Source organism: Ochlerotatus camptorhynchus, unplaced genomic scaffold (genome assembly GCF_037179485.1).
Source record: "Ochlerotatus camptorhynchus isolate MF236.1 unplaced genomic scaffold, CSIRO-AGI_Acam_v1.1 ptg000489l, whole genome shotgun sequence".
Lineage (NCBI taxonomy): Eukaryota > Metazoa > Arthropoda > Insecta > Diptera > Culicidae > Ochlerotatus > Ochlerotatus camptorhynchus.
This window is the reverse complement of record NW_027040974.1, coordinates 26,796-43,134: the sequence shown is the minus strand read 5'-3', so window position 1 is coordinate 43,134 and position 16,339 is coordinate 26,796. Positions and strand designations below refer to the sequence as shown.

General features: G+C 38.0%; 1 long non-coding RNA gene across 1 annotated transcript; it reads right to left on the bottom strand.

Moving 5' to 3' along the window:
* Positions 1-3,018: 3,018 nt before the first annotated feature.
* Positions 3,019-9,299, bottom strand: LOC135712510 (uncharacterized). The gene is made up of 2 exons (XR_010518646.1): positions 9,044-9,299; positions 3,019-3,146 (listed from the first exon to the last, which is right to left on the bottom strand). It is a non-coding gene; the product is annotated as an uncharacterized LOC135712510 (long non-coding RNA).
* Between the last annotated feature and the right edge of the window lie 7,040 nt (positions 9,300-16,339).

Sequence of the window (16,339 nt, the reverse complement as noted above, 5' to 3'; positions counted from 1 at the left end):
TCATCTCTACGATCAGGTGGTAGATATAATACTCCAATACTGACTGAACACGTTTGCAATTTGATTTTTACCCACAGCTGTTCCAAAGCATCACTAACTGGAGCTGGGTCGACACAGCAGCACAATCTGGTAGACACTGCAATCAAAACTCCACCGCCGCGCAGCTTTCTACTGTTCAGTGGATTGCGATCAGTCCGAAAAACAGTGAATGATCCACCAAATAGCTGAGTTGATAGGATGCAAGTGTCGAGCCACGTCTCGGTTAGAACTATCACATCATACTCCGAATCTGCGGCAGCGAGATAGAAGGCATCGATCTTCGTTCGGAGTCCACGGACATTTTGATAGAAGATACGAAGTTGAGAAGAAGAATTTGAGGGAGGCATGCCAGTAATCTGTTGAGTCTGAGCGCAGACTGGGTGGATCACAGGACTACCACTTTCAATCTCAGGAACGAGTCGGTTGCGATGAACAAAAACAGCATCTTGCAGGACAAGGTCAGAGGGCCTCGATGCTTCTGGAGAATTACCTGCGACGTGCAGCGGCAACTGGATTGAACATGGTGAGGCTGGTGTGCTGTTATTGTCAATATTAGACCACAATTGTCGTGGAGCAGAGACGTAAGATGGTACTCTGGAAACCAAGATATTTACAGGCAGAGAAGTTGTTGTTTGCTGACTGTACTTGCCTACGGTTTGATTTTGGAAGACCCCCTCTCTCAACTCATGCGCAGAGCTGGGACGACTGTTGAACGCTGGCAGCTTAGGCTCGACTGCGATGAGAGGACTAGGGGCTTCCACAAGGCTGGCGGCAAGTGTGCGTCCCAGTGGCATGTTGAAGACAACAGGATGTGATTTATTTTGCAATAAGCGGCTGTAAGCATCATACATTTTAGGAAGAGAATTGCTCGAATTATCATCGTACTTGCCTGAAATAGGGTTTCGGAAGACCCCATCTTCACATCCAAACGCAGGACCAGGACGGCTGGAGGTCGCTGGCAGAATTGGCTCGACTGCGATGGGTGAATTAGGGGCTTCCAAAAAGCATGCGGCAAGTGTGCGTCCCGGTGTCCGACTAGGGTAAACCACGAACGAGTTTATTGACGAATTACGACTAGAAGTGATAAGCGTTTCAGGGACAGAATTGTTCGGAAAACTAGAATACTCGCCTGCAGTTGGATTTTGGAAGACCCCTTTTCCGGACTCATACACAGGACCGGGACGGCTGAAGGTCGCTGGCTGGAGGTGCTCGACTGTGATGAGGGGATCAGGGGCTTCCAAGAAGCTAGCGGCAAGTGAGCGTCCCGGATTCGGGTAGTAGGTAATACGACGTAGTGGCTCTGGGTCTTGACTCAGTGATATCACTCCGTCATAGGCATTTGATGAGGTGACTCGTTGGATTTCGGAGTTGTCTGCGGTGTATTTATTGGCAATCCAGGCGGCTTCCAAAAATTTTCGGCTTTGCGGTTGTCAACAAATTCACGAAACAGCATTCCTTTGGGCCATGTAGAGGACGACAATGCTTTCGCCTTCAAATTTGTAGAGACGCCTACTTTGAAGGAGACAAACGACATGGTTTGGATATCTTTACTCTTAGCAACCAGTCGGATAACTTCAACATCCTCAGTTGACAAACGATGCTTGGCAAGTTCAGTGATCTGCTCAGCAGAAACGTCACGGGAAATCCGAGATAGGTATAACCAAAACTTATCCTTAGAAACGGGAACAGTTAGACGGCCTAGACTTGGAGACGGCGAATCTCCGGTAGCAGTCATAAGAGGTGGCAAGTTATTGTCCTTTTTCTCGAATAACCGTCGGCTTCCTATGGTGCGTGACCTATTACCAGACCGTCTAGAGGACACCGGAGTGGTGGAAGTGGTATTGGTCAACTTTGTGAAATTGGATCGAATTTCGATTTTCAATTCCTCCAGAATTTCCAGTTTTAGTTTCCCCAGTAGCTCAGTATGACCGCTCAGTTGTTTCTCCAAACCAGCATCGTAAGCAGTCTTCACGTTTTTCTTGTGACGAACGTCTGACATTATGGCAGCACAGGATTTACACATCCAGAAGAGCTGCCTATTCCGATCGATTTCATCCAACATTTCACTTGGCAGGTGACAGCATTTTAGGTGAAACACCGCGCTACAGAACCCACGGCAGGTAATGCGTTCCTCTTGGACATCATTGGTGCAAGCGTGGCAGATTACACTCATTTTGCAGGAACAAGGCGATGCAGACCAACAACGAAATTCCAACGTAGCGCAATACAACAGTAGGGTCCAGACGACAGCAATTCGCCGAAATTTATGCAGCAGTTACACCACGAGCTCAATGAAAGATTGCAAGCTTAAAAGTTTTGCTGGCAGATGGCGCTTCGGAAAAAAAAAATTCGCGTGGGGAGTGCTTGGGAAAGTGTATGTAAACAATGAGTCACTTTCACTTTATCACCGCACCACGAAAATCACAACACACCGAACGAAATTCACGAAAACAGAAAGCAGTAGTACAAAAACTGAATCACGAACGACGAAAAAGTATTTTATAACCGATATAACACCGAAAAAAGTATCACTAATTAACGACCTAATCGCAGCAGAAAACGTAGCTAGCAGTGTTGCCAGAAAGTGAAAATTATTTTTAATTTTTCCTTTATGGTGTTTAAAAAAATATAAATCTTACCTGTGCTGCAGTATATCTGTTGACACCGAACTCATCCATGATTCTTTGTACAGGCCAAGATTTCGGTAATACGGATAATACTTGTGTCTTTTCTTCTCGAGTGCATTCCGGATCTGCGTATTTTTCCTTTAGTTGGCTCATCATTTCATCGTAATCCTTAGCCTTGGCGTTGAGGATTCCTTGGTCATCATCTTCCGAAAGATCGAATATGTGTCGCTTAACCCCATCCATGATTTCTTTGGTTTTCTGTTGAGGATAACACGCGCTTTTCAGCCTCTTTGTCGTAATCGGTGATACATGGATACCCATGATGCCTTGGTTGAATGTCTCAATACTATGGGACAAACTGATTCTATTAACAACAGAATCTGCTGAAGTCGATGAAGCCAGAGACGTAACCGATGGGATGATATTCACAATGGATTCACTCTCGATATCTATGGGTGCTGTTGAGCGTACACCACTGCACTATGGGGAGAAGGGTGGCCATTAATATATTAATATATTTTTAATTTCACATATTGATATGCCAATTGAGAGTACATACTCTAGTTAAGACAAGCTGAAAATATTTCAACATAATATTGTGGCTAACGGAAGATACATGCTACCAAAGTTGAAAAAAGCGGAAAATCATAGAAATCAAGCGTATTTTTCATCTTATGTTTCCCATATGCTATGCAGTAATGTAAAAATATTGAAACATACCATTTTAAAGCTTGAAATCTAAGCTTTCCATTGGCGTTATCAACATTACAAATCGATCAAATTTTTGAATAGTCACATGAAAAAATACCAAAAAATTACGATTTTTCAAGACTAAATCATGTCGCAATAAAAAAAGTCCACCTCGGTTCGCTCAACTGTTCATAAGAGAATAAAGTACAATCCTAGTGCTAACTTTCAGCAAAGGTTGCATCTGCACTTACTTGCTCTATCTCGAGAAAGCACCAATTGAAAATTTTATGTTTTCATTCATCAAACACCGGATGGATTACAAATAAGTCGATTATGTACTCTAGCGCTTTTTTTATGTAAGGGTACATCATGATAATCATCAGTTCAACGTTTCATCTTTTGGCCAAAATGTAGTGCTCAGGAAGTTTGTTTACCTCCCTGGCAAAGAAATTGCCGAAGGTGAAATTTTTCCTACTTAAGATTATTTATTTTACCTAAAATAGGTTGTTTTATTTTGGTGTGTTTGTTTTGGTTTTGGTCACCACTGTCTACAAACTGTCAACAAGTGCACACAGAAAAACAAAACTACCCACCGGTTGGGTTTTTTAAACTCAAATTTGAGTTATTTGACCTCTGCCCGTTTCATTTCCTCTCGCTATTGTTGTCAAAAATAGAACGAAAGATTCGACTCAACCGTCTAGTTCCGTACGAGAAGCCAAAATTGAGTAATATGCGATATACCCAAATTTGAGTTAATTGAACTTAATTTTGGGTAGAAAAAATTGAAAATAACTTAGCGATGGGTAATTTTTTTTGCCGTGCTTAAATGCAAACTACACGCTTATTCTGGTCAACCCAAAATTGAGTCGAAGGTACTCATCTCAGCGGCAAGTATAGCTACTCAAAATTGAGTAGCCTTATGTTGACTCACTTTTGAGTAAACTACGTTCTCACGTAGACTGAGTCAAATCCACTCGCCGGTATTTTCAGTTGCGGGGAGGGTTTTTGTTTTGATTTTCATTCAAGAAAATGGAAATTGCCTGCTTCGGATTCATTCTACCGGAGCAAAACACGGTTCAACACCGTTTCCCTAAGCAATTCGTACTTACCTGAAGGCATTTCAGCCGGTTTTGAGTAACATTTTCCCTCCGACATGACTGGCATTTTTTCCAAGTCCACACGCTAACTTCTGCTTACTCACCAGGTGAGTCGATCGTACTCACTTTCGTCCGATGTATCGAGTTGTCAAAAATTGAGTAAACTAGAAATGTCAAACTGAGTAAAAGCCACTCAGTCAGCAAAATCCTGGACTTGGAAAAAATGCCAGTCATGTCGGAGGGAAAATGTTACTCAAAACCGGCTGAAATGCCTTCAGGTAAGTACGAATTGCTTAGGGAAACGGTGTTGAACCGTGTTTTGCTCCGGTAGAATGAATCCGAAGCAGGCAATTTCCATTTTCTTGAATGAAAATCAAAACAAAAACCCTCCCCGCAACTGAAAATACCGGCGAGTGGATTTGACTCAGTCTACGTGAGAACGTAGTTTACTCAAAAGTGAGTCAACATAAGGCTACTCAATTTTGAGTAGCTATACTTGCCGCTGAGATGAGTACCTTCGACTCAATTTTGGGTTGACCAGAATAAGCGTGCAGGATTTTGCTGACTGAGTGGCTTTTACTCAGTTTGACATTTCTAGTTTACTCAATTTTTGACAACTCGATACATCGGACGAAAGTGAGTACGATCGACTCACCTGGTGAGTAAGCAGAAGTTAGCGTGTACTTTGAGCCGGTTTACCCAAATTTGGCTTATCGTACGGAACATGGGAGATGAGTGAAAAGAGCTTAATTTTGGGTTGTTTTGAATTTCTGTGCAGCTGAACGAACATTGCAGAATTCTGTTTGAAAAGTAGGTTAAAGTGAATGTATTTAATATTGTGAAAATGGCATTGCAATATATGGACATCGTTGGATCGTATGATTTTAAGCAACGAATTGTTGACAAAGTTACGACGACATTCGAAGAAATTTGTCAAACTAATCGCAAATGAATTTGATCGGAAATCGGATTCATCCGAGAAAGTTCTGATGATTGCAAGAAGAACAGCCTTCAATAATCAGCAATTCAATCTTATGAACGTTCTTGGCCACATCCTGAAGAATCAAAACAACGCGCATAGCATGTTTGTTAAGTTGAAAAAGCACCGTGGTTTGATGTCAGCGGAAGAAGCGTTTACCTTCTTCATCGATAATGGATTTTCGAAATCGCAATATGAAAACATACATAGTGCAGATCCTGCACGATTCCCAAGCTACTGGAGTATTCGAAAGATGAAAGCCATTTGTGCTCCACCTGTGAATGCGATTGAAATAACAGCTAAAAAAATTAAGGTAATTTTTAATCGTTTTACTGAAGTGCGACTGCTTGATAAAATATGTTTTTGCATCTTCCTACATACATTTAATAAATAACTATTTCAGGGAAGATTTTATTCCTAAAATAGTTATTAATTAATAGGAGATTTTATCCCTAAAACAGTTATTTAACATTTTTAAAATGATGATATTAAGATCACGAGGATCTTAAAGACAGAAAACTGCCAAATAAAATATTTATTCATTTGTTTATTTTTTTTTCTAGTTCGTTTATTTGGAAGGCTCAATAGCGTTATCTTTAAGGAGCCGATAATTCATTGTTCACTGTGTGTAACAAAATTCACTTAATTCTATGTCTAGTAGGAGTTGGGCCGATTACTCGCGGCTTACTCGAGGTTAGAAGGGTACATTTTCGAAGGATAGGATCAGGGGAGGAGCTTGGGGTAGGGTTTCGTTGTCTCATCAGAGCGTTGTCACCAGTATGAACGGTAGTGCTGTTCTAGCTTCGTCCGGAGTTCGACCGGCTATGGTGGGTGACCAATTCATTTGTTTATATTATATATAAACTGTTTGAATGGTATTTCGATATATTTATCTATTTTCTTCAATGAAGGCAAACCCTCAAGATCTCATGGAACATACAGTTAAACGGTTGATTGTGATGCAACAAGCTGAAATGATCGAATACTTGGATTCAAACGACCTGAAAAATGTAAAATTGATTCTTCTCAGTACATGGGGATTAGATGGATCTTCTGGGCACTCGCAATACCACCAACACTTTCCAAGTTGTAGTCAGAAGCAAGCACTAACAGATGAAGATTTATTAGCTGCTGTCACAACACCAATTCGGCTTTCACTGAGCAATGATTCGAACAAAATCTTTTGGTTCAATCAAATGCCTCAGAGCGTCCGGTTTTGTCGACCAATAATATTGGAGTTTATAAAAGAGAGCAAAGAAGTTGTACTTAAAACGAAAGAGGAAGTTGAATTAGAATTCAGCAATCTTAAGCCAGTTCAAGTTGAATTATCTGACGAAAAATCAGTCACAGTTTTATTCGACTTCGTTATGAGTATGATTGATGGAAAATTTTTGACCTTTATAACCGGCACGTCTTCAATGCAATGTTGCCCTATTTGTGGTGCATCGCCAAATAAAATGAACGATGAAAGTGAATTTGAAAAAGGATTCTCGTCAAGGTTGGAGACATTGCAGTATGGAATTTCACCATTACACGCCTGGATGAGGTTTTTGGAATGCTTACTTCACATTTCATACAGAATTCAATTCAAGCAATGGCGGGTCACAAAAGAGTTTAGAGAGGTGTATCAAAAACGAAAACAAGAAGTTACAAAGAAGCTCTACGAATCATTTGGCGTGCGGGTTGATGAGCCAAGAGGCTCGGGATCGGGAAACAGCACAACCGGGAATGTTTGTTGAAGACTTTTCTCGGATACTGAACTGCTTAGCAGCATTCTGGAAATATACCATGACTTGGTTGTCAGATTCAGAAATATATTGATTACTATCAACTGTCAACAACCAGTAAACCCGCAAAAAGTAGACGTATATGCTCGAGAAACATACCGCCATTACCTTCGCTGTTATGCATGGTACAAAATTCCAGCATCGGTACACAAAGTACTTGCACATTGCGGAGAAATTATAATTTATTCTCCTGCACCTGTTGGCATGATAGGAGAAGAGCCTTCCGAATGTCGTAACAAATTTTATCGAAGAGATCGAGAAATTCATAATTCATAACTTATATGATGTCTTCATTCGTGCAATGAATTCTTCAGATCCGTTAATAAGTTCAATTTCGATTGGTACGTATAAAATAAACAACATCCTGACAACATATACAATTTTCCTTCCAGGAAAGAGGCTCAAGGGCAGAAATACCCTTGAACTGCCAGAAATTGTGAAGAATTTCCTTGTATTCGATGATCCCGACAGCTATGGAGAAACAAATGTGGAGAAAAACTCTGAAGTAAGAAACGAGTTACACGAAATAATGGAATATGTAGCAGACTTAAACGAAGATTTTGCAGAAGATTTCGATTTCGAGACCACAGTTTCTGATAATGTTAATGAAAATATGATTTAATCTTCTTTATGCTTCATGAAACTTTTATTAAATCTTTCCCTTGTGCATTTTTTATTATTCTTTGTTATTTTTTTATAACTCTGTTCAATACACAAAAATGCTATCTATTACAACATACTTATTCTAACATTTTCAATTTGTTTTATATGTTTGAGATTTGACTGGTTCATTTATTCATTAATGAAAAGGAAAAGTTCAGAATATTTTATAATAACTATTGGCTTTACCTTTTTGATCATACTTTGTCAACGTATTTGTTCGCTAATACACGGTAAGCTAAGGTAAAAAAGTTCGGTAGAGGTACTGATTTGATAAGATGCATAGGATATTTATGAATTGTAATTTGCGACGTATTATTTAAGGGACTAGTTTAAATAGTCCGTAACGCTAAACATTGAGTGCTGGTTTACCTTCCAATCCCTCATCAAGCACTTTTTCTTTGTGTAATACATTTGTACTGTTATTTCAGGGGGTAATCGTGGGCGTATCTTCTCTGACGATACGTAATATTTGAATAGGCTCTAAATTTTACAAAAAAAGTGTTTTTTCACATTCATTGACAAAATACGGGCATCAAACTATCAATGAGCTGTTGAAAACATTTATATCTCCAGACATGGATATTTCCAGTGGTAAGTGTGATTGCCTCTCACCCCAGCAGGCCTGGGTTCAATCCCAGTCGGCGCCGCCGGGATGTTCAGGGAAGTAAAGCCATTGTCCCCGGTGCATGAGTTGATGAGTCGATAGGTAGGGTCCAGCATAGGCGTAGCCAGATAGGGGCAGGGGGTCGACTGCCCCCCCCCCCTAAACTCGGCAACACAAAGGCTTTCGAGGAAATGGCGTTCGGTGAAATGGCATTCGGCCAAATTTTCGATGGTAATTTTTTTTCGCCCCTCCCTAGCTCGAAACCTGGCTACGCCCTTGGGTCCAGGTGTGGGAGCTGCTCCTTGGCGTCGGTGGCATTGGTGCTCAGCACGGAAAACAAGATCGACGGAAAACAAATCCAATTAAGGAAAAAAAATGATATTTTCATAAATACTGATGAAGACGTACTTTACCCTACTAAACCTAATTTTAACCATTTCACTGAAGAGTTATGAGTTATAAAATGCTATCGCACACATCAAGGGTAACAAAAAAACAGTTTTAAAGATCGACATATTTTTGGCCACCTATTTGTATGGGAACTTCCCATAGTGCACTGGTAGAAGGTTGTTCCAGATCTTGCTGCATTCCGTCATTCGAAGGCGTTTTGTTTGATGGCAAACGGTAAACTTGAAGACGACATCTACTACAAATTTTCAAAGAACTATCCAGAGGTATTTTACAGCCAAAACATTTTAATTTTTCTATTACTCCATCTGACAAGTTTCTTGTATCTGAACAACACTTTTTTGATTTAGGTAGAGGTTTACAACACTTGAAATTGTTATCCATCGTAAAAAACTACTTGCTTTTTAACTTGAAACGCTAAAAGAGATGAACTGAATGGAACAGGTGAAGAACGTCCCTATATATATATATATATAAATTTCTATGCAAAATTACCAGTTCTTATGAGTAATTTTTAACGGTCTTCCAGTGGATAAAATCTATCTATTTAGTTTTAACATTTCTTTCCCATAGTTGCTTAATAGAACAAACAAATAAGTGATCTAATACACTCATATATTTTTTATTGTTACATATTCAATATGTATGTAGCAGAATAATTACAATGTTGACATTATACCTATCTTCATTAGGTACAATTGATTATACCAAACTTTTTTAAGTGTGAGTGTAAGAAGCCTCCACAGGGTGCTTTTTTATGTAGTTGTGATATCGCGGGATGAGCTCTTAAGGCACAATATGGTATACGTCAGAGAAGTACCTAGAGAATTTATCTCAATTACAGGTTTAATAACAAATTTGTTTACCTGTTTATGTTTTGAGCCTCTGTTATGACATACACAATTCTATCCAGGTATACAACTAATAGAGGACAGAAAAAAGGCACATGAGTGGGTTTGTTGATTATTTGGGTATATTTGAGAGTATTTACTTTAAGACCTTAAACTAAATCAATTGCGCCTACGCGTATGCTATGTATTACAGCTCATTACCCCGTTACGAAATAGACTGACTGTAGAACAATTTTTCAGTTTACTCCTTCCAAAAGTTTTGGGTTCAGTACAACAACAGGAAAAAAGTAAAACTTTAATGGTTGTTATTGAAAATAGGGCAGTAGATTGTTTATATCAAAAGATGGTTCTAATTATAACGAGAAACTTCGCTCAAGACGACAATTCACATAAATGCTTAATTTTGGAGTTATTAATTTTGCCCCACTGGATTGCATTCCAGTTTATTTTTTAGCAAAAGTTGGGTACACCTGTACAACTTTTCCGAAGACACCAAACTTATAGCACAAACGAAGGGACAGACGGAGCGACTCGAAAACTTTGGTGACGAAATTGCTATTGCAATTTTTCAGTGTACCACATGGCAACACTACTACTGGATTGTACTAGAATTTTCACCAAATGTACTGTACTTTCACTTTACACTCAAGTCAAGTCAAGAGGGATACGTACCGTGTAAAAAAAAAACCGTGTATAAAAAAACCTGCGGGATTTTGATTTTTCACATGCTTAAATGTTTTTTAAAAATCGGATTTTGATGCCATTTGTAATTATAGCATGCTATGGTCCATATAGACATATTTAAAAAATTCTATATTTACACCAAAAATTGTGATTTTTTTTCTAAGTATGTCATTCGATTAACTTGAAACGGATAATGTGATTAAAATCAAGTCGATAGGTTGTACCGTTGTCGAGAAATCGTTAAAAACGTACCGTGTAAATCGCGAAAAACCGTGTAAAAAAACCGTGTAAAAAAAGACTTCAGTGTACTTAAAATTGAAATGTATAAAAAAAAATAACAAAATGATACACTCTTTGCACACTGTCAAAGCTCATTGCTCACGAAATCAACTTTGTTCAAATCAAAACAAAAATACTAGCCCATCTGGTGGCTGATGACACAAGCTTCTAAGGTTGTGTAACAGTGAACCACATTAATTTAATTGATTTCTTCGCCAGTTAGTCGTCTGTCATTTTATTTGTGCTTATAGCATGCATGGGCGGAGCCTACTATTTATGTCCAACAAAAGTACCATTCTGCCCCAGTGGGCGATGTTAATGTTATTAACAACCATGTCTGTACCCTGCTTATCACACATTTTAATATTCTCCTCTCTAGACATTTGCAGAGCTGAATCAGCCAATTGCAGAAAGTCTCTAAAATATAGACAACCAACCAACACATTGGCCCCATTGGTTGTCACTAAACCTGCTGGCTCATAAGTAAAGAAAGAATCAAAAGCAATCATAATCGTTCAGACCAAGCTTGTTTTTCAAACTGGATTCTGATATCCATGAATAAATAGCCGTTTGAATTCAATTATCTTGAGCAGTACAATAAAGATGTACCACTGTGTGTTTTCATTGTCGAGCATTAATGCTTCGCTAGAGGCATATTCTGTCCATCCAATTATCGTATAACGGTACAATCGGTGCTATTGATTGCTCCTACAAACCGATACAGGGTGAAATGCGAAGCATACTACTGACACTGTTGTGTCGATTAGCCTGCAGTGAGCAGAGTCAAATAAACGCCGAGGACAACAGTGCGTAGGTGGTGGCCAATGGTCAACTGGTGTCACAACGAATAATAGGTGCACAATCCGAGGGGTAAAAGTCAATTTGGCTCTGCGTATCGCTGCATTGTTCCATTGTCCGGTTAACCGTTTAGTGGTTACGGTTCTGGTAATGGTCAGTTTCATTATGTTTTATGATACTAATTGTTGGCAAATTAATATGTTTTGTCCGGTTGTGGCATATTTGTGAGTACAAGTTTAGAGTAAGCAGATGTTAATCTGTGGAAATATCCGACAGATGGTTTATGATTAATTTTTAAGAATCTTCTACTTCTTGGCTACTGTGTACCAAATGTGTACGCCTGCTCTTGTATTGTGCTCTTTGAGCGTTTCCAAGATGACAATTAAGATCATGTTTATTTGTAAATTGTGTGACAAGCACAATGCTACTCCACACCAAAGGAATAAAACAATCTGTTGAATATTTCACCAATATTTAAATTATCGGGTATGGTTAATTTATTTTGGGCATTGCACAGTGGTGCAGGAGGTTTCAAGTAAAAACTAAAAAAAGTGCATAAGTATGCAGTTTAATCAAGTTACAGAAAGTTTAGATTAAAAAAAAAAAAGCGCATCTGATGAAGGGGTCGTCAACGATTTAAATCCCTTGGGACAAAAAAAAATTTAAACTTTTTTCTATGCGGTTTTGAAAAATAAAATCTTTCACAAAGCTTTAGATCTTTTCATTTTTATAAACTTTTCTGAAAACATCAATGGTTTAAAACGTCGTTTTCATTGAGCTACGAAGTATTTTTTAAGGAAGGTCCATTAAAATCGTTTTTTAACCATAACTTTTAAATTTGATTTATTTTCATGGCATACTATATAAGAAAGATTTTTTTTATTTACCAAAACAAGCAAGTTTCTAGAAACTTCAACACGCTACCTCACAAATGCAACATGTTAAGAGCGTTTATTTGTTCAAAATATTCCGGTGGATAATTTGCAAATTGGGGTAATCAGTTTTTTTAAACGAATAACGTGATCAAATCGTACCTGCTTTGGTTATGGTTTTCAGCTCAATTTTACTTAAAATTGGCTCTTTTCTGAACTAACTACATTACTGGTCGCAGTGGTGTTATGTCCCGAACAGAGGAAAAAAAAACTACATGGTGATGATGATGATGATGATGATGATGATGAAGATGATGATGATGATGATGATGATGATGATGATGATGATGATGATGATGATGATGATGATGATGATGATGATGATGATGATGATGATGATGATGATGATGATGGTGGTTCCACCTCTTACCCCTTCAAAGGTTTGAGCTGGACGATTTATCTTTAAGATAATTAAATGTAAAAAGTTTAACCAGTTTAGCACAAAAACGAGCTGGTTACATTTACAGATATAGATTCCCTCTAGAGTTTACAGTGGCTTCACAGCGATATAAATGTGAAAAAGCTTAGGCGTCCACGTCTTAGTTCGCCTTTTTGTCCACCTAAAATATTCATAATTCGATCAAGAGTTAATGAACAATCAACAAAGCATCCTATTACACTAGCAACCCCGCAATCTGATGCTATCATAATTTCAGCAATGTCAGGAATGCTCACGAACCCCCAACATTTGCCAGAAAACTTCGTCTTCAACATCGTGACGAACAGAATAGTTTTTGCAGTGCTACAATAATTATTAAAAAGTCATTATAACAGCTATCCTTACAAAATAATCCGTTAAAAATAACTTCGTCAAGATACATAATTTGTCAATTTAAAAAAAATCACTGGATAACTGTTCAAAAGACAGTTTTAACGTGTGAAATGCAATGTCTCTTAAATTCTGCTAAAGTTGTTGCGCGTTTAATGTGTCTAGGCATCGAATTGAAAACATTTATTCCTTTAAAAAATAATGAATTCTGTGAAGCACAAGTCAAGAAATGTGGTGTTCTTATTTCATCCACGTTTCTAGTATTATATCTATGATAATCACTTCCTCTTTTAATTCGATCAAACAAATATCGAGGCAGCAAACCGTTAACTACTTTAAAAATAAACACCATAGTCAAATATACAATTCTTTGTTTCACCGACAACCATTGTAAGGCGTCTAGCATCAAAGTTGAGGAAGTGAATCTATTGCATCGCAAAATCAAACGCATTATTTTATTCTGCAAGCGCTGTAATCTCGATATTTGTGTTGCATTGGGCAAAAATAAAATTGGAAGGGCAAAAGTCTTTATGAGGAGAGATGATTGATTTGTATAGCTGTATTTTACTGGCAATAGTTAAATCGACATAGAATTCCATACTTCTTGGCAATTTTCTTGATGACATTGTCAATGTGAGAGTTAAACTTAAGTTTGTCATCAATAATCACGCCAAGATATTTAATCTCCTGAACGCAATCAATAGCCTCATCATCAATTACAACAGAGACGTTCTCATTTACTCGATTCCGCGAAATTACCATAAATTTAGTTTTACTTGTATTCAATTTCAACTGCTTACACTTCAACCATCTACTTAAGTAGATACTGCAAATCTTCATTCAAGTGTGAGACGGCAACTTCTTAATCCTTAGCTGCAATGAATAACATAGTATCATCTGCAAAAAGATTAATGTCGCAAAACCTTTAAAACACGTCGCAAGTCATTAATATACATTATAAATAAAAGAGGCCCTAATACACTTCCCTGGGGCACTCCATGTTTATTCAACACAGGACTGGAAATAGAATCATTAAAAACATTCCGTTGAGTTCTGTCAGACAAATAGCTCTCAAACCATTTATATGCAGTACTCGTAATTCCAAACCGCTTGATTGTACTTAACAGTAAGGGCCTAGAAATTGTTTCAAAAGCGCGTTTCAGATCCAAAAAACAGCAGCAATCGTATCTTTACGCTCCAAGTTGTCTTTCCACTTTGCTAACACCATATTCAACGCAGTTTCACAAGAATGACCTTCCCGATATCCCAATTGTTCTGGTATCAACAAAAAGTTGCTATTCAAATTCTCCAACAGCTGGCATTTAACAACAAGTTCTAACATTTTCTCTAATGTGTGCAACATATTGATGGGACGAAACTTTTTGGCTTTAATCGTTCCAGCAACTTTTTGAATAGGAACCACTAAGGATTCCTTCCCTTCATACAGCGATATTGTGAATTCAGATCGGTAGCTCAAATTGATCTTGCTATTAAGTGGAGCTGCATACAAGACAAGATCTTTGAATGGATGGTGGCTACCTTACATACATACATACATACAGGAACCACTAAGGATTTGTTCCAAATTTGTGGCACATGTCCATTCTGCAATGATTTATTAATAAGGTCCAGAAAGATGTGCCCAAAGACATGAAAGCAATCTTGAATAACTCTAGCATTAGCATTATCTACTCCAGCCGATTTTCCTAATGAAAAACAAATAACTCTAAGTTCATCTAATGTAATTGGGTGAAAAACTTCAAATCTACAACTACTATTAACTGGCTGTTTTATTTCGTCAAGTTCATCGACCAATTCAATAGATTGATTAATCAATGAAAAACTTTCGAAAAAATAATCATTAAACTTAGCTGCAATTACTTGTTCTGACTGTTCTAATGTGCCATTAAAAGTTATGGGCCGCGGTTTGCAATTATTAGGTTTTAATAAAGATTTCAAAATTTTCATTAACTCTTTGCTGTTGTTTTGATGCTGATCAATCTTCCTTTGTACATATTCACAACGAGTTTTCTTTATCGATTGTGAATACTTATTACGCGCGATTGTGTACCTAGTCCAATGATTGTCATTATTTGATCTACAAAACTTTTTGTACCATTTGTCCCTTTTCCGTTGAAAACGCAAAAGAACCAAATTGTACCAGCTGTTCGAGTTTTTCAAAGAAACAAGCTTTTGCTCAACTAGTTGATTGGTGTACGTTTTCAAAGCGTTATTAAGAACAGCTGTAGATTCATCTAAGTTACCGGCCGCGAATGCCCGGTACGTTATCGTTAACATGGTCTAAGGTATTAATCACTCATGATCGGTTATTTTCAAATCAGTATCCGTAACTTGACAAATGGAATCACACATGGTCAATTAAAGTTCTACTGTGCCTGGAAATACGCGTGTACTCATTTACCGTTTGCTTTAAATTAAAAAACTCAGCTAAACGCTTCAAATGATTCGAATTATGGTTATCACCCCAATTAATATTAAAATCACCAGCCAATATATTTAATTTACTAGAATCAAGGAATGTATCAAGCCAGTCCTCTAAAACTTCAACAAAACGCTGGTCACTAGAACTGGGAGAATGATACAAAACATCATAATTACCCATCTTCATTCCACGTACAACTGTAATGCCCAAGAACCAGTTGCCATCAATAACTTCGTTGGTACGAAGGTTGAATTGAACAGATTCTTTGACATAAATAGCAACACCGCCAGTGTGTCTAGAATGTGATAAACAAGCAGCAACAATATATCCCGGAATACTATACTGATCAAAAGCTTCAGTTTCTACAATATGAGTTTCAGATAATAGAAAAACTAAAAGAGGACGTTTTTCCTCAACAATCTGACGTATTGCTACGTAGTTTGTTGGCAACCCCGCAATATTCAAATATAAAAAATCGAATTGATTCACATTCTTGGAACTTGGCTGCTATTTATACATCGACTTCAATTACAACACTAAACTTGTTAGGGGCTGTTCATTAACTAAGTAGACCATTTTTTTGATTCTTCCCCCCCCCCCTTCCCCTGCGTAGACAATCTTCCATACAAAAAAATTTAAATTTGTATGGGCCGTGGATGATCGCCACCCCCCCCCCCCCCAAACCGTCT